Source organism: Suricata suricatta, chromosome 16 (assembly GCF_006229205.1).
Source record: "Suricata suricatta isolate VVHF042 chromosome 16, meerkat_22Aug2017_6uvM2_HiC, whole genome shotgun sequence".
NCBI lineage: Eukaryota > Metazoa > Chordata > Mammalia > Carnivora > Herpestidae > Suricata > Suricata suricatta.
Window position 1 is genome coordinate 41,912,449 of NC_043715.1, and position 18,882 is coordinate 41,931,330.

At 42.4% G+C, this 18,882-nt stretch overlaps 1 long non-coding RNA gene and 1 pseudogene across 2 annotated transcripts in view; one reads left to right on the forward strand and one right to left on the reverse strand.

The window, feature by feature from the left end:
- Window positions 1-17,800, forward strand: part of LOC115280870 — a 19,165-nt gene extending 1,365 nt beyond the window's left edge. The window contains exons 1-4 of one of the 2 annotated variants that reach the window (XR_003903983.1): window positions 5,291-5,443; window positions 7,614-7,912; window positions 8,874-8,958; window positions 17,415-17,800. This is a non-coding gene — a long non-coding RNA (uncharacterized LOC115280870). Of the gene's footprint in view, window positions 1-5,290; window positions 5,444-7,613; window positions 7,913-8,873; window positions 8,959-17,414 lie in introns of those variants that run through there. The other variant, XR_003903982.1, reaches the window with a different exon arrangement.
- Window positions 17,801-17,991: 191 nt separating this feature from the next.
- LOC115279759 lies at window positions 17,992-18,637 on the reverse strand (annotated as a pseudogene).
- Between the last annotated feature and the right edge of the window lie 245 nt (window positions 18,638-18,882).

The window sequence follows — 18,882 nt, forward strand, 5'->3', positions numbered from 1 at the left end:
CGGTGCTGGAGGGTGCTCAGGGGGAGGGGCGGTGGGAGGAGGAGGTGCGGGGGGGCGGGGTGAAGGTAGGGGCGTTCGGGGGGGTGGTGGGGGGGGGGGGGGGGGGCGGTGGTGAAGGGGCAGGTTCACGCTGACAAATGAAGATAATACCTCATCTGGTCTGTGTACTAACATTAAATGTAATTCTAATTCAGTGCTCCTCAGACCAGCTTCACCACCATCTGGGAATTTGTTAAAAATCCTAGTTTGGGGAACAACCCAAACCTAGGTATTCAGAAATTTTGCGGGTTGGGCCCAGAGTTCTGCGGGTGAACAAGCTATCCTGGGGAAGCTAACCTGAGAAAAGGGACTCCTGGTAAGTAACAGGGCCCAGCTTCCTGCTGGATACTTAAAAGAGTGGTTATAGGGGTGCCTGGTTGGTTCAGTGGGTTAAGAAAGGGACTCTCGGTTTTGGCTCAGGTCTTGTCTCTCTCTCTGCCCCTTTCCTGCCTTTCTCTCTCTCTCAAAATAATATATTTTTTTTAAAAAGAGCCATTATTGTCATCATCATCATCACAAGTCACAAACCCTGCTGTGGGAGGGCAAACCGGACACAGCTCTCTACAGGTAACAGGATATTTGTCAAAATAATGAGTCTCATTCAGCGAGTAGCTGCAGAGGTAATGATGATAATGCTTACATGAGAGCGCACTTTTTACCATTTGGCTTTTTTATTTTCTTTTTTGAAATACATCGTGGAGGAGAGTTTCATAAACTACAGGTAGGCCTATTGCACAAGGGTCAGGTTCTTACAGGCCACGTGATTCAACATTTGAGAACATAAGAGTTAAATGTCCTCAGTGGACAATGGAACTGACATGGCTTCAAGTTCGTTACATAAGATGATATGTCCTTACTCCTCTCTGGTTCTCAGGCATTAAAGAAAAAATTATTCAAGACACTTGTTGAGAATGATAAAGTGGACTTTATTCACGGGCCCTATCGTGCTAAGTGTAGGGACCACTGCAATAGGAGTTTGTAATGAGAAAAAGATTGGGATCAACTCCAGGTAGAACAAGGAAAAGTGGGAAATATAGGAGCAGGTGGGAAGAAGGGGATGGAAAATTACTAAGAGGATACATCAGAGGATAAGAAGGGTTCCAAATAAACCGACTTAAGATTCTGACTGAAGGCAGGCAGGGTGATCAGATGTCACCTAGAGGGTGTTGGGGACTGAAAGACTACATCAGATATCACCAGTGATCAGAAATAGAGGGTAGTTCTGGTCAAGTTGACTTAAGGGTTCTTGCTACAATTAGACAATGCAGAGAGGAACACTGAAGTCTGAAAGTCAGGGTCTAGTTGAGAAGAGAATTCAGAAGCGCTAAGCAGAGGTTGGTCAAGGAGAGTATCTTTGTCACAAGAACCAAAACCTGCCCCTCTCCTGACCACCCTGTGGTATTCAGAGCAGACAGATCCAGGTACAAATAATCATGAGACATCTCGGCTTGATGTCCATCAGCTGGAGGGCCTTGTCCTCATCGACACAGAATCAGCCCACCACTGCCTGAGCCTGTGGCCCACCAGGGAACACTAATTCCTGGAGAGGTGAAAACTGAGGTCCAAGGAGGCCATACCAGGAAGAGGCACAAAATGAAGACATAATGAAGACACTTCTGTCCATTTTTCATTGCCCCAAGCTAATTTACATGGTTCAAATTAAATGTAAGGGAAGCCAGGTGTTCAGAAAAAGATCAGTGAGCATATATAACCGGTTTCAAAAACAATCCATCAGTTTGGTAACCAAATACTCATTTTGTATTTCTCCTGTGCATTCAACACTAGCTGCTCCTCTTTTCTCTGACAACCCAAAACCTCACCCCATCACCGCCTGAATCTCAATCCTAGTATTTATTTATTTACTTGTATGTTTTTTATTTATTTTTGAGAGACACAGAGAGACGGCACGAGCAGGATAGGGTCAGAGAGAGACGGAGATACAGAATCCAAAGACAGGCTCTAGGCTCTGAGCTGTCAGCACAGATCTTGATGTGGGGCTCGAACCCACGAACTGTCAGATCATGGCCTGAGCTGAAGTTGGACGCTTAACCGACTGAGCCACCCAGGTGCCCCTGAATCCTAGTATTTATACTCCTAACCTGACCTAATACCAGGAGACTGTAGTAGGTTACTGATCACCTCTCACTCGCGCTAGTTGGCTGTGGCTCAGGGACACCGCAAAAAGACCTTTTCAAACTGCTGAAGAAAGTACCACCAACCTAGATTTCTATACATAGCAAAAGTGTCTCTCAAGAAAATAGATATCTTTAAAAAGACTACGTCAAGCCAAAAAAGAAAAGTTTAATGGGAAATTAACCCACATAAAGCCCAATGCTAATGATTATAATTAAGAACAAGGAAAAGTGATTCCAGGTGGAATCTTCAGGGTGCTAGGAATGAGGATCAGAGAGAGGGGTGTGTCTGTGGGCTCATGCAACTGTTTGTTCTCTGTATAAAACATAAATGCTATCTCCTGTAGGGTTAGAATGACGGCATTACCATGGATACCATAAAAATCATAGTAATTGAAATGGGACAAAGTGGTGGATGTTCCAAATTCCCTATATTGTATAGGAGGAGGTAAAGGGATTTACAACTCTTTGTGCTAATGGGTAAAAGTAAGTATTTGTGATTTTTTTTGCTTAAGTAAAATCAAAGAACATACTTTCCAAATTAGAAAACTATTGGGGGTTCTAAATACATAGAAAGTACTTTTAAAATAGTGGGTAAAAAAGAAGGGAGGCCAAGAAGAGCAGAAAACCCAAGTGCATCAACTTTTACATTAAATTGCTTTTGAATTGGGGCACCTGGGTGGCTCAGTCGGTTAAGTGTCTGACTTCAGCTCAGGTCATGATCTCACAGTTCATGGGATTGAGCCCCTCATCGGGCTCTGTACTAACAGCTCAGAGCCTGGAGCCTGTCTTTGGTTTCTGTGTCTCCCTCTCTCTCTGACCCTCCCCTGCTCTTGCTGTCTCTCTCTGTCTATCAAAAATAAATAAAAAACATAAAAAAAATAAATTGCTGTCAAATAAACATTCAGATTAGCAATCAGAGATTTTTAATGACTCCAAATGTCCCCAAAGGATTCATCTTAATTATTTTTTTTTGAGTGTAGCTAACACATAATGTTAGTTTCAGGTGTACAATGAGTGATTCCATAAGTTTACACATTGTGCTGTGCTCACCAAAAGGAAACTGCCATCTGTCCCCATACAATGTGACCACAATATCATTGACTATACTTCCCGTGCCACGACCCTCATTCTTGTGACCTAATCATTCCATAACCAGAAGCTTGTATCTCCTACTCCCCTTCACCCATTAGGCCCATCCCTCAGCCCCCTTCCCTCTGTAGGTCTGATTCTGCTTTTTGTTTGTTTATTCATTTAGGATATTTTTTAGATTCCACATATGAGTGAAATCATATGTTATTTGTCTTTCTCAATCTGATTTATGTTACTTGGCACAATACCCTCTAGGTCCATTCATGTTGTCACAAATGGCACACGCCTCTCCTTTCTTATGGCTGCATAATATTCTGTCCACATCTTCCTTATCCATTCATCTCTCAGTGGACTCCTAGTTTGCTTCCATACGTTGGCCATTGTATATAATGCTGCATGTATCTTTTTTGAATTAGCATTTTCTTTTTCTTTGGGTAACTACCCAGTTAGTGGAATTGTTGCTATATCTGTTTTGGTTTTTTTTGAATCATTGCTATTTCTGGTTTTTTTTTTAATGTTTTATCTATTTTTGATACAGAGAGAGACACAGCATGATCAGGGGAGGGGCAGAGAGAGAAGGAGACACAGAACCGGAAGCAGGCTCCAGGCTCTGAGCTAGCTGTCAGCACAGAGCCGGACTTGGGGCTTGAACCCACGAATGTGAGATCTGACCTGAGCCGAAGTTGGAGGCTTAACCGACTGAGCCACCCAGGCGCCCTATTTCTGTTTTTTTGAGGAATTATTTCTATTTCTGTTTTTTTTAAGAGCCCCCGTACTGTTTCCACAGTGGCTCTATCAATTCCCGTGCCTACCAACAGTGCACAAGTGGTCCTTCTTCTCCACATCCTTGCCGACACTTGTTATTTCCTGTCTTTTTTATTTTAGACTATCAGACAAGCATAAAGTAAAGGATTAAAATTTAAAAATTAATAGACAGTGTATTTAGAGTAGTTTAGGTACAGCAAAATTGAGCAGAAAGTACAGTGTTCCCACACAGGTGTACTCGGGTCCTCGTCCCTCAGCATCTGCAGTGTTGCATATTTGTTATAATGTGTGAACGAACACTGACACATCATTGTTAAACAAAATTAATCCTTAGTTTGCATTAGAGTTCACCGTGTTGCACTTTGAGACAGGGAAACTGAAAGGACCCTATTAAAAAACTGCTTTTTTGCTCCTTTTCCTGCTTCTATTCTTGCGGGGACCTGCACCCTCAGCTTACACATGCCTTTTTGTATGTCTTCCTTGTAAGGGGCAAGGAGTTAATGATTTCTTTGGAGTCTTCTAGCACAATAGCTAACATCTAAGGGAGTGACCAGGTGGTGTGTCATGTACATTTCCAAGACCACTGACTCCAGACACCAAGACCAGGGCATAAGTGACTTATGGAGGACATCCAAGTACTCATCCTTGTTCGACCAGGTCCTGGATGCCCACGAGGGCACGTTTAGGAGACCACACTCTTCAGTAAAACTCCAGACCCCAAACAGGAAAGTCATTATTCTTTTCCTTTCTCAGTCTTTCCCAGAGGCTCCATTTGTATCTGTTCTCGCTGTATCTTCAGTAGACTCTATTTTCACTTCCTGATGGTTTGTGATTGATTTCCGTCCTGCTCAAAGCCAAGGACCCTCTTGGCTGGACCTGTGGGACTTCCTCTGGATCATCACACCTGGCCTGCCTGCATCACTTTCTCTGGGCTTTAACAAATGTATAATGTCATGTGTCTGCCATTATAATTTCACACAAAATACTTTCACTGCCCTAAAAAAGTATCCCATGTTGCATCTATTCGTCCATCCATCCCCTGCCTGCCCCCACAAAGTCCTGGTAATCACTGAACTTTGTATTGCCTCTATAATTTGCCTTCCCCAGAGTGTCATATAGTTGGAATCATATAATATTTAGTCTTTTCATATAATATTGGCTTATTTCACTTAAGAATATACATTTAAGTTTCCTCTCAGTCTTTTCATACCTTGATAGCTCGTTTCTTTATAGCACTGCATAATATTCCATTGTTTGGACGTACCACAGTTTATCCATACACCTACTGGATTACTTGCAATTTCTGGCAATTATGAATAAAGCTGCTATAAAAATCCATGTGCAAGTTTTCGTGTGGACATGAGTTTTCACTTCCTTCAAGTAAATATTGAGGAATGCAATTGCTGGATTGTGTGGTAAGCATCTGTTTAGTTTCCTAAGAAATTGCCAAATTGTTGTCCAAAGCAAATGGACCACTTTACATTCCCATCAGCAAGGAGTGAGAGTCGCTCCACACACTCATCAGCATTTAGTGTTGTCAGTGTTTTGGATTTTAGCAATTCTAATACGTGTGTAGTGGTGTGTCATTGTGTTAATTTGCATTTGCCTAATGATGTCTGCTGTTGAGCATCTTCATATGCTTATTTATTTGCCCTCTGTATATCTTCTTTTCAATCTTTTGCCCATTTTTTATTGGGTTGTTTACTTTCTCTGTTGAGTTAAAAGTCCTTTGTTTGTTTTAGCTCACAATCCTTTATCAGATACACCTTTTGCAAAAAATGTCCTCCTGCTCTGAAGTTTGTCTTCTTATTCTATTGACAATGTCTTTCACAGAGCAGAAATTTTTAATTTTAATAAAGTTCAATCAAATTTTTCTTTCACAGATTGTCTTTTGGTGCTATATATAAAAAGTGACAGCCAGGGGCGCCTGGGTGGCTCAGTTGGTTAAGCATCTGACTTCGGTTATGATCTCGAGGCTTGTGATATTAAGCCCACATGGGGCTCTGTGCTAGCAGCTCAGAGCCTGGAGCTTGCTTCAGATTCTGTCTCCTGGTTTCTGCCCCTCCTCCATGTATGCCCAGAGCTCTCTCAAAAATAAATAAACATTAAGAAAAATTTTTTTTTAAGTCACAGCCAACACAAGGTCATTCAGATTTTCTCCTCTATTATTCTCTAGGAGTTGCATTTGCAGTTTTGTGTTTTAAATTTAGGTCTGTGAACAATTTTAAATTAACTTGTGTGCAGATGTAAGGTCTTTGTCTAGAGTTGTTTTCTTTCTTTCTTTCTTTTTTTTTGTATGTGGTTGTCCAGAACCATTTGTTGAAAAGACTTTCTCCTTTGAATTGTTTGCTCATTTGTCAAAGATAAGTTGACTAGATTTGTATGGGTCCCTTTCTTTCTTTTTCTTCATTAAAAATTTTTTTAATCCAAGTTAGTTAACATATAGTATAATAATGATTTCAGGAATATAATCATCAGGAATAGTAATTCATCACTTACATACAACATCCCGTGCTCATGCCAACAAGTGCCTTCCTTAATGCCCATCACCCATTTAGCCCATCCCCTCACCCACCTTCCCTCCAGCAACCCTCAGCTGGTTCTCTGTATTTAAGAGTCTCTTACGGTTTGTTTCTCCTCTGTTTTTATCTTATTTTTGCTTCCCTTCCCCTATGTTCATCTGTTGTGTTTATTAAATTCCACATATGAGTGAAATCACGTATCTGTCTTTCTCTGACTGAGGTATTTCGCTTAGCATTATACATTCTAGTTCTATCCATGTTGTTGCAAATGGCAAGATTTCATTCCTTTGATAATGGATATATATATTCCATTATATATATATATATATATATATATATATATATATATATATTCCATTATACATATATTCATTTCTGAGCTCTCCAAGATCACCATGCAATTCTCCAATTCTCAGCAGACACTGACTGGGTGTCCTGCAAATCTGACTCAATTCTTACCCTCTTTCCCTGGAGTTAGCATCGTATCTGATGTGGTTTTAGAGTGGTGGTGGGAGAACTCTTGAGATGTCTTTGGTGCAAAAAGGTGATTTTAGTAAAGTACAGGGACAGGACCTGTGGGCAGAAAGAGCGGCACTGGGGTGGTGCGGAGTGACTGATTATATACTATGGAATGAGGGAGATAAAGGCAAAATGGAAGTTTCCAAAAGGACTTTCATATGCTAAAGAGGACTTTTAAAGATACCTGAGGCCTTGATGTTGTCAGGCTAAGGTGGTTTTCCCTGCAGCAAGGCTCTAACATTAAGACGCGACAGGAGTTTATTGGAGGAATATTTTACTCTGCTGGTCTCAGATATTTGTCAATGGGCTGCAGGTTACAAAGAAATTTAATTTTATTATATTTTGTCATGTCTTTGTTCCCTACATCACCATGGAAGGGGAGGGGTGATGTTAGGGCTTCAGGAAATTGATTCTATGGAGGTTAGGCTACAGATAAGATTGGCTTTTTCTTGTAATTTACTAAGACATTTGTAAACTGAGGAGACTCACGTCCTGCGTGACTGTGTTCTCTATCAGCTAACCATTTGTTTTCTCCTTCTCTTAGCTTTAGGGCAGCCAGGAGCACATAAGGAATGTCACATGTGTCCCACCGGAGCTGCGGAGGAGGTTTGCAGAGTCTCAGCTTGCCTTATGCTCCCTCATCAATATCCTGCAGGTTAAAGGCTCAGTCTCACAAGACTGTCCCCACTTCAGATGCCAATTCCAAGTCCAGATTGTTACCTGTGCCACTGACTGACTGTAAATCAGAGGTTCCCACAACCTCCTTCTTGGATTTGATCTTTTCTTATAATGGCTCACAAAGCTCAGGGAAACATTTACTGACACTTACCCGTGAGTACTTAAGTAAGTACTTATTTTAAAGGATACTGGTGAACAGCCAGAAGAGGTACATAGGGCCAGGTCCCACTTGCAGGAGCTTCTGTCCCCATGAAACTGGGGTCCACTGTCCTCCAGACACGTGGGTGAGTTCGCCCACCTGGAAGCTCATCCAATCTCGTTGTTCAAAGAGTTTTTATAGAATGTATTCTGTAATGCACCCCTCCCCCATCCTTTCCCAGAGATCAAAGGCGGGAGCTGGAAGTTTCAACCTTAAAGCACTAGATCTTTCTGGTGATCAGCCCCCTCCTAAGGCTATCTAGGGGCCCCACCCTAAGTCAGCTCGCTGGCATAAGCTCAGGTGTACTCAGAAGGGGCTCCTCACGAATAACACAGATACTCTTATCACTCAGGGAATTCCATGAGTTCTAGGAGTTTTGTCCAGGGATCAGAGACAAAGACCAAATCTATTTCTTATTATAGCACAGTACTTTTGATATTATGCGGGGAAAATGACACTTCACCTCTATGATCTTCTTACCCAAGTCCTGTAACTGCAGTCTAATTATGAGAAAATCATGAGATAAATTCCCATAGGGACATGTCCTACACTATACCTGACCAGTACTACTCAGAACTGCCAAGTTCATCACAAACAAGGCAAGTCTAACAAACTATCATGTGCAAGTGGAGACTGCAAAGACAGGACAACTGAATGCAGCATCCTGGATGGGTGTCTGATACATGAGAAGGGCATTAGGTTAAGAGTTTGGGAAGTTTGAATAAACTCTGGGCTTCACTTAATATTAATGTACCAATATCGATTCATTCATTATAACCAATGTATCATATAATGTAAGATGTTATGTGCATATGGGAGAGGTATATAGGAGCCTTTTGTACTTACCTACTTTTTTTTGTAAACCTAAAAGTATTCTTCAAGAATGTAAAGACTATTAATAATTTAAAAAATTCTGTGCTCTTTTAGAGTTCACAGGTATAATTGTGGACAGAGGACATGCCAAGAAATGTGTGGGGATAAAGGATCAGATCTACAGTGCTGTTGGATACAGGTAGGGAAACTGAGACTTGCATATATGAGCCCTTCCAATGAGGTTCAAGGTTAAATTTTTGATAGTGTTGTTTCCAGAGAACCATATCTCCAACTTCTATATGTGGACTAGCTTCGATGGGAAGACAGGAGGAAAACCGGCATTAACCTGTTGATAAGCATGGGTATAGTTAATAAGTCCGTTGCAGTATTTGAGCATGTCTGAATTGACCAAATTGGAGTCTTCTGTAGCCCAGGCCATGTGTGGCATTCTCACAGATGTTCCAGCAAGTATCTCATAGAAGAAGAGTTGATGTGAGTGGAGATTAGAAAGTCATCAAAGCCGAAGATGAAACCTCGGACTATGGAAGGCCATGTTTCTCTGAGGGTTTTGCGATTTTAGATTTAATAATCCATTTGCCCCCTCAGTCAAGGCAGGGCCAAAGCAACAGCCCAGACAGAGAAAGATTGTTACAACAGACATTTAGCAACAGTAGTGGCAGTAGCCCTCTACATGGAGAAGCTTGAGCCAATGAGAGAACGCGTGAATGATGACAAGGACATACTCATAACTGTAACATATAGGAAGTTAGAAGGAACGCGGGTGCCGACAGAGAAAGCTTGAGGTGGCTTTCTGGCTTGCCCCCACCGCTACAGCGCCACCAGGATCATGTCCTCAGCAGATGCGGCAAAAGGATACCATCTGTGCCCGGTGAAGAGTAACATTTTCTGACCACTACCAGTGGAGGAACTGATCTAGTTTTTCTTTCCCCTTTTGTGAAAGTCATAGCCTAAACTTCAGGCAACCCCAAGCAGCCATCTGCGTGCCTCCAGAGTTTATACGAAGGCAAAAGACGTCCAGCTTGTTTCCAATTGACCTTTTAATCTTAGGGACTCTGAACTGAGAGCTTTTCATTTCTCTGTTAGAGGTCAGGTGGCAGGCGGAGGAGATTTAACATTCCGTTGGCTGTGGCGTCGGGCCAGGTTCCGGAGCTGCTGGCTTTAGCAAGTTCCCCCTTTGCTTATGGATCTTATTGCCCGTATGAGTTTCTATTTTAAATATGTCCACTTCTTTTGGTAATAATAAATTCCCATTTTTAGTTGGTGTGCAGTCATAAGTGCCAATCATGTACCACTAACCTTAAAGATAAAACTGTTATTTTTTTTTACCAGAAAAATGGGCTTATTCAGGAATAGCAGAGAACTGCCATTCAAGACATGCAAGCTACAGCAAAACCACACACCCCTGTTGCTGGGGAGGGAGAAGATCTTCCTTTCTCCTGCTGGGGTAGTAAAAATAGGCTTCTTCCTGTTGGAAAATGCAAGGAAGATTTCTCATGGGGTCTGCAAAGGGCTGTGAGGAGTGGTACAGCGTGGCCCCTCTTCTGGCTTTATTTACTCATTTATTTATAGAAAGCCTTGCTTTTTAAAAATTTTTATTTGTTTATTTTGAAAGAGAGAGAGAGAGAGAGAGTGCATGCACAAGTGGGGGAGGGACAGAGAGAGGATCCCAAGCAGGCTCCACAGTGTCAGTGCAGAGCCGCATGAGGGACTCAGTCTCACGACCCGTGAGATCGTGATGTGAGCCAAAATCAAGAGGTGGACACTTAATGAGTCAAGCCATCCATGGGCCCTTTTTTTTTAATTGAAGTTATTTATTTATTTAAGTTATCTCTACACCCAGGTGGGGCTCCAACTCATGACCCCAAGATTGAAAGTTGCCTGTTCTTCCAACTGAGCCAACTAGGTACCCCTCCCAATTCCATTTTAGTTTATTTTATTTAAGTTTATTTGTTTGTTTTTCAGAGACAGAGAGAGAGAGAGAGACAGAGAGAAGTGGAGGGCCAGAGAGAGAGATGAGAGAATCACAAGCAGGTTGCATGCTGAAAGTGTGGAGCCCAACGTGGGGCTTGAACCCACAAACCTGGAGATTGTGACCTGAGCTGAAGTCAAGAGTCAGTCACTCAGCCGACTGAGCCACCTAGGTGCCTCCCAACTCTGCTTTAAATGACCCTCCCTTTATTGAGTCATAGTACTAGCTCAAAAGCGACCTGCTGTCTGTGCAGATATTAATTCTCCTATTCTTCACTAAAGTGCAGGCCCTCGTGAGAATCATAAGTTCTGCTATCTGGAATGAATTCTGTTACCTGGGGTGATTTGGTGTGAGGCTGACACTCCTATTCATGCAGTTCTGGAAATCTGTAAGGGCATATCTTGCCTGAAGTGTTCCTTCTGAAGCGAGGAGATAATATCCATCAACAAAGAAGATGAGGAGATCTGGGTCTGTTTGGGGAAACTCTGAAAGGCCAGGATGAAGAAGGGCTAAGTTTAAGTGGCTGCAATGCAGTCACGTGGTTCTCCTCCAGTCCGGAAAGGAAGAAGACTGGCAAGGTTAAGATTTTGAACAACAGGGGAGGGTAATGTGAGAAGGAGAGAACAAAAGGATCTCAAGAGAGTCAAGGTAAGAGGTAAAAAATAAAATATATAGAGAGGGTGTTGCAGTTAAGAGAAGAATTTGGCCACATGGGGTACATAGAATTCAGGATCACAAGATCCATTGTAGCTTGAACCCATTTCGCTGTTGCCATGACTGCTCAAAAGCAAGAAATGGCTTCAGCCACGAATTCCAGAGTGAGACTAAAATACCCAACGGGCCTTTGATTTCCATTTGCTTCCAAGATAAGGCACCTAAAGCATGTCCTTCTCTCTTATGAATGAATAAATAGTGAAAAGGGCAAAGGATACTTTGGGAACCTCAAGGTGGAAGCAGAGGAAAGGGGAGTTTTTAAGGATTTGAATACCATCAGGAAAAGTGAGTCCCATGGTAGAAGGTCAAGCAGAGTTTCCTAAATTATGGCACATAAAGGGATGCTACATTAGAAGAATTTGGAATCCACTTCGTACAACATCCAGTTAATCCTAGAGAGCCCCAGTGTTGTCTTTTTGTTTCAGGCTGAGGGCAGTTAAGAATGGTTTTGCTGGTTCTGAGGATGAAGGCTTTCCCTCAGAGGGGACACCATGTTCTGAATATTGCACCTGGGCTGCAGCTTTGTGTTTTGTCCCTGGAAACCTTATGCTCCTTGTAAATGTGAAACTGAATAAAGAAAATGCCATTTATTATTTTTTAAAGAAAGACTCCTTTAAAATGGAGTGGAAGGCCAGAAGGGGGAGCTCTCGCGCGGTACCGCTCCACAGCCCCCTGTGGGCGCACACCGGAAGAGACCAGCTTCCCCTGCCTGCTTTCCTATCCCAGCCGGGGGAGGTGAGATTGTCTTCCTGCCCAGCGACAGCCTAGCCAATGAGAGGCGGTCACAACTCAGCCAGTGAAAAGCCACTGCGCTTCCGACTCCCAGTTTACTCCAATGGACTTTTTGTTTACAACAGCCCCTCCCAATTCCCCCTTTTCACTATGAAAGAGCACCGCTCTGCTTTGTTCTTTGGGCTTGCTTAGGTTTTGCTGTAGCTTGCACGGCTTGAATTGTAATTCCCTGCTCTTCCTGAATAAGCCCATTTTTCTGGTAAAATAGTTGACAGTTTTATTTTTAAAGTTAACACAAGCCAGGGCTTCTAATAAGTATTAAATGCCTGTGAGTTACTGAACCTAGAAAAACAAAGAAGGTGATCCACATACTGACTGAGGATTGCATTAAAAGAGAAGCCTAGATTCTTCGGATTTACACTTAATATTCAGGCAAAATAAGTGGGAGCACTGGAAAATCCCTGGAGCATGACTATCCAGGTATACTCTTGGTTTTCTCATGTGAGGGTAGTTATTTGGGAGTTAGATAAAGGGGTCGCATATCAACAATGATGAAACAAGTAGGGTGAGAGGGCATAGGAGCAAAGGGAGTGTTGCAGTTTGCGAAAGACAGTATGCATTTTACAATTTTATTTATGGCTAACAATTCTTGGACAAATTGGTAATCCCTTCCATTAGGTTTCTTTACGGGTAGAATAGATGTGCTGCAGGGCCTACGTGTGGAGATCAGGAGCCCTTTGTCAAATAATATATGATTCCTTGACATATATGACTTGCCGCATTTTTAAGGTAGTGTACTGAGTTAATTTAGAGAGAGACATGGTAAGGTCTGCATCCTCCTTTAAACTCTCTGTCTCAGCGGAGTCCTACATCTGCCATTCCTTTAGCTGAAAGGGAGTCAGGAATGTGAATGGGCATGTCTTGAGTGCAGGCCTTATCAAGGGCTTGGGGCGCTCTGAGGAGTCAAAAAACCCTGGTAATCTATCAAAGCTGTCAGAGGGCACAATGAGTGAGGTTGGAGACTGGAACTTCAAAGGTTAGTCCCTTGGATGAACATTAAGTATTAACATTACAATGAGAAATCAAGTCTCTGCCTTGTAGCTTAAAAGAGGTTGTAGAGTTTAACAGAAAAGACATGTTGGGCATCATGGGGTCCAAGAGTCAAAGAAAGGGTTTGTTTTTTTTAAAGGGATAGACCATGTGATAAATTGTCTAGCCACACTACAAAGGTGAGTTGTGTGCTCCAAGGAATTATGGTAGGGCAATCTGAGGTGTTGAAAACAGGGTACATGGCACCACCAGAAAGGTGGCAGTGTGCCCGTTGACTGAGACGATCATTTCACCCACTGTATTCAAGGGTGTCTGGGGAAAGACAGGAACAGATTCCTTAGAGGGAGGTCATTGGGAGGAACAATTGCAGAGGGAAGGAAACTTTGAGAGGCTGCATGGCCTCAGATAAGGTACGCAGAGATTGTTGAATGACATGATGAAGGTTTGTACTAAAAAGGCCATTTTTCTTTTTTTTTTTTTAATGTTTATTTATTTTGAGAGAGAGAGAGAGAGAGAGAACCTGAGCAGGGTAGGACACAGAATCTGAAGTAGGCTCCAGGCCCTGAGATGTCAGCACAGAGCCTGACCCGGGACTCAAATCCACAAACCACAAGATCATGACCTGAGCTGAAGTTGGACGCTTAACCAACTGAGCCACCCAGGTGCCCTAAAAAGGCCACTTTTCAATTTCATACCAGTAGAAATGAGCAGACTGTTTTTTTTAAGTTTATTTATTTTTGAGAGAGAGGGAGAGAGACAGAAAGTAACAATCCCAAGAAGGCCCCATGCTATCAGTACAGGGCCCCATGTGGGACTTGAATTCACAAGCTATGAGATCATGACCTGAGCCAAAGTCAAGAGTTGGACACTTAACCAACTGAGCCACCAGAGGACCACTTTCTAGAAGGGATTTGGGATCCTGAGGATTCAAAGTCTCCTGGAGATAAACCAATGTGGGGAGACCCCCAAGAACTCCAGAAAGATGATTGTAGCTCCAAATTATCCTTAGTGAAATTCTAGCTTTTTCTGGAATGTTGGACTGAATTAGTGCTATAGAGGCAGAGTATGTAATCAAGAACAGAGGAGGAAAGAGGGCATCCAGTGGAGCAAGAATTTCCCACGGGATTAGACACATACTCAAATAAACAAAAGAGGTTTCCCAAATGAGCTGGCAAGATTCTTGCCCATCCAAAAACTTGGAAGATTCCTGCTCAAGAGTCAGAGATCAGATGCCTACTTGAGAGCCAAAGAAATAAGTTTTCATTCAAAGAGAATCAAAGCAACTCCTCACTTGTGCTACGTACAACAGACTCATGTCCAGAGCACTGGATTAGGGGCTGTTATTGACAAGTGCAGATCCAGATTAGTATGATGGAAACCCTCTGAACTACCTTCACGTTTTCATACTTGTCCAGCTTCCTGAGTGTTCTTCTGTGGAAAGGTTGATCTGAAAAGACCCAGTCAACCACTGTGGGAAGTGCGAGTCAGCTTTGTTATTTCAATTCATACCCTCATTCTATTTTTAAAATATGTATGGGAACTCTCTGGGACCTAAGGTGAAGCTGCCTCCCTCTAGAAGAGTCATGTGTTTCTTTAGTATTTGAATTCAGCAGATCCTTCCTGGGTTTTTTTTTTTTAAGTTTAACTTATTTATTTTTTTAGTAATCTCTACATTGGATGCTCAGCCAAGTGAGCCCCCCAGGTTCCCCCTTTTGTCCCTGGATCTTTAATTAGATGGAGTCTCTGACATTCTTCCAAAGGTCATCCCTCTCCCCAACCAGAAAATAAAGAAATGGATGTTCTTTGGATTTTCTTCTAATACTTGAAAAGTCTTATTTACTTTTATTATTTACATGACCCAGAATTTTAAAAAGTTTTTAAAGATACCCAGTCTTTGAAAATAGAAAATCATCTTTTGCCACATCGAATTTCTACCATCTTATTCTTTCCCCATTAATGTCCACATCATTTTTTCCCATGAAAATCTATCATTCATATTGCTTTATTTCTTTGAATAAAGAAATATCCATATGTAATTCAAGTCTATTATTTTTAAATTATCATAGCTTCATAATATTTGTATGCTAAGAACAGTAAGTGCCTCTTCATTATTATTGTTATTGTTATTTTTAAAATTTTAATTCTAGTATAGTCGGCGTATAGTGTTATAATAGTTTCAGGTGTACAATATAGTGATTCAGCAATTCCAAGCATTACTTAGTGCTCATCAAGGTAAGTGCCCTCCTTAATCCCCATCACCTCTTTCTCCCATCCCCCTGCCCACCTTCCCTTTGGGAATCATCAGTTGGTTCCCTGTAGTAGAGTCTGTTTCTTGGTTTGTCTCTTTTTTATCTTTGTTCATTTGTTTTGTTTCTTAAACTTCACATATGAGAGGTGGTTCTTGGAAGTCTCAGTCAGTTCAGCGTCCTACTCTTGATTTCAGCTCTGGTCATGGTCTCACAATTCATGGGATTGAGCCCTACATAGGGCTCTGCACTGAAAGCATGGGATTCTCTCTCTCCCTCTCTCTCTCTGGCCCTCATCTGATCACCCTCTCTCTCCCTCTCTCAAAATAAATGAACGTATTTTTTTAAAAAATTCCACATGTGAGTGAAATCATATGGTATTTATCTTTCTTTAACTGACTTATTTTGCTTAGCCTTATACTCTTCAGATCCATCATGATGTTGCAAATGCCAAGATTTCATTCTTGTCTATAAGAACCACATCGTCAGGGCGCCTGGGTGGCTCAGTCGGTTAAGAGTCCAACTCTTGATTTTGACTGAGGTCATGACCTCACAGTCACGGGATCAAGCCCCTAGCTGAGCTCTGCACTGTTAATGCAGCCTGCTTAAGATTCCTTCTCCTTCTCTCTCTGCCCCTCCCCTGCTTGTGCATGTTCTCTTTCTCTCTCTAAAAATGTTTTTTTTTAATAAATACCACATCTTTTTTCTCAGTTGAAATTCCAAAATGTAGGAAGAATTGAAAATTCTTTATTTGGGGGACACCTGGGTCTATCAGTAGATGATGCACCTGATTCTTGGTTTCAGCTCAGGTCATGATCTCACAGTTCGTGGGTTCGAGCCCCACATTGGGCTCAACGCTGGCAGTGTGGAGCCTGTTTGAGATTCTCTCTCTCCTTCTCTCTCTGTCCCTCGCCTGCATTCTCTCTCTCTCTCTTTCTCAAAATAAATAAATAAACTTAAAAGAAGAAAGACAATTCTTTATTTTCATAAAATTAAGAATCCATCGTATAACTTATGGACCACCAAGAGGGAAACACGTAAAACTGGTAACTGAAAGAAAGCAGAGCATAAAGGATTAGTGATGATGCTCACAGTCAGCTGGGCTGTCGTGTGGCTAAAATAAAGTTCTTTCGGTTCCTTTTGTGTCAAACATTTAAGGGCACAAAAAAAAAATAAGACAAATTTGCTAAATGTGAAGATCCTTTAAATTTTTTAGAAAGAGTTTACCTAGAGGGGAACAGTGCTTTAGGTTCTCCAGCGCTACGGAGAAGTGGAGACCATGAAAAAACGAATGTATAATCAAGGCGTGCTTTGATGCTCTTTAAAGCAGTACTTTTGAGTCAGGAAAATATCCACAGAAAGATGGTTTTTCTTGATGTGCTTCTCGTTGAACAAGACCTTTTTTACCTTTGTATGTATCAACTGTCTAGTTCAGGTATTTGAACACTGAAGTATCTTAACGTAACTCACAAATGATACTTTATCATATATAACACCTTCACATGGAAACACATTCTTCGTGCCTTGTAAATTCATGATTCCCATGAACGTTTTGGTTACAATAAATTACAAAATGGCAAGAAAGGTTCTTAGAGATCTTGAAGTAAGAAAAAACTTGAGGTGGGGCACCTGGGTGGCTCAGTCGGTTGAGCATCTGACTTTGGCTCAGGTCATGATCTCGTGGTTCACGAGATCGAGCCCTTAATCAGGCTCTGTGCTCACAACTCAGAGCCTGGGGCCTGCTTCAGATTCGGTGTCCCCCCTCTTCTCTCTCTGTGCCCCTCTCCGGCTCATACTCCGTCTCTTTGTCTCTCTGTCTTTCAAAAATAAATAGAACATTAAAAAAATTTTTTTAACTTGAGGAAAAGATATTTTAAAGGGTTTCACAAATATGAAGCACAATAAAAAACATTTTTTTCCTAGATTCAGAGCTCAAGTCTGAATCCTTAAACTTCCCACCATCAACAAGACACCAGTTGTGAATGTTCTCTTAGGAAGGCTCCGATGAGCTCATATCATGCCAGGAGCAGGTGCCTGTCAGCCAGCGCTGGACAGAAGAGGCTGGGGATGTTTGCACTGAAGCCAAACTCAGTATATTGTTGGCTGTTTCTGTCAATTTGCTTACAATCGGCAATCCACCAGGTTCTGAGCCTTTTCTGGTCCAGCAGCAGTGAAAAGTGTATCCAGTTCATCTTTGTGAAGAACTAAACTCTAGTACCGTCACCTCTCACATAGAAAATTTCAGACAGATGCTGACGTTTCTTTTTTTTATTGTTTGCTTATTTATTTTTAATGATTTTTAATATTTACTTATATTTGAGAGAGAGAGAGAGAGAAAGAGACAGAGTGTGAGCAAGGGAGAAGCAGAGAGAGGGAGACAGAATCTGAAGCAGGCTCCAGGCTCCGAACTGTCAGCACAGAGCCCGGTGTGGGGCTCAAACCCACCAACTATGAGATCTTGACCTGAGCCGAAGTTAGACGCTTAACCGACTGAGCCACCCAGGCACTCTGACCCTTTTTTAAACCCAAGCTGAGCCACGTCGTAGCAGCCATAATCTCAAAGAAACATCACCCCTCCAGGGGCCAGAAGTCGGCTCATACTGTTGAAAGCCTCCTGCATCTTGTCTGGAATAACTGCTGAAAGAACAAATACCGTCTCCAGAGGAGCCCCGGGCACTGGGTGACTCTGATCTTCACCGCACGGATGGTGAGCAAAGGCAAAACGCCAGCAAGGGTCTTGTGCTAAATTTGTGTGGACCAATTCTACAGCCGTGGAAGAAAAATCCCAGCAGTCAGCGGAGTCCTGGGTCCCTGTTGGTCTGGTCCCTGGGGCAGGGGCGAAGAGCCAGGCAAGTCACAGCACAGATTTCCAGGTGACTGAGTTTCTGAATTACATTCTCTTCCACGGGAGCCGTCAGTGTTTCATGTCGAAGACTATCTGAAGAACACTTGTGTTGCGCCTCTATTTTTAAACCCTCCTCACGGCGCCTGTGTTCAAATACTTCTCTCCTCTTTGTTCTCTGAGAGCAGATCCTTCAGATGATTTTGGTGTTGGCTACGTGCCAGCTCTGGGAATTTCGGCCTATCCTAAAAAATTTGTTTCCGTGGATTCTGTAGAAGTCATTCCAGTGTTTGTGGGTATTCATTTCATAATCAATTATGGGCAAGGCACTTAATGTCCTGTGGTCTTAGTTTCTTACACTGGCTTCTCCTAGCACACACACTGGGTACTGTACTCCCGGACTTTCCCATCCCCCTCCAGGACCTGCTCTTCCCAGTGCTCCACGTCCACCCAGACGTTAGGGTGGAATTCCCTCCCCATCAGTCCCCCAGGAACCAACTCCCCCGCTGCTGTCTTTTGTCACCCCCGCCGCCGACAGATGCATGTATG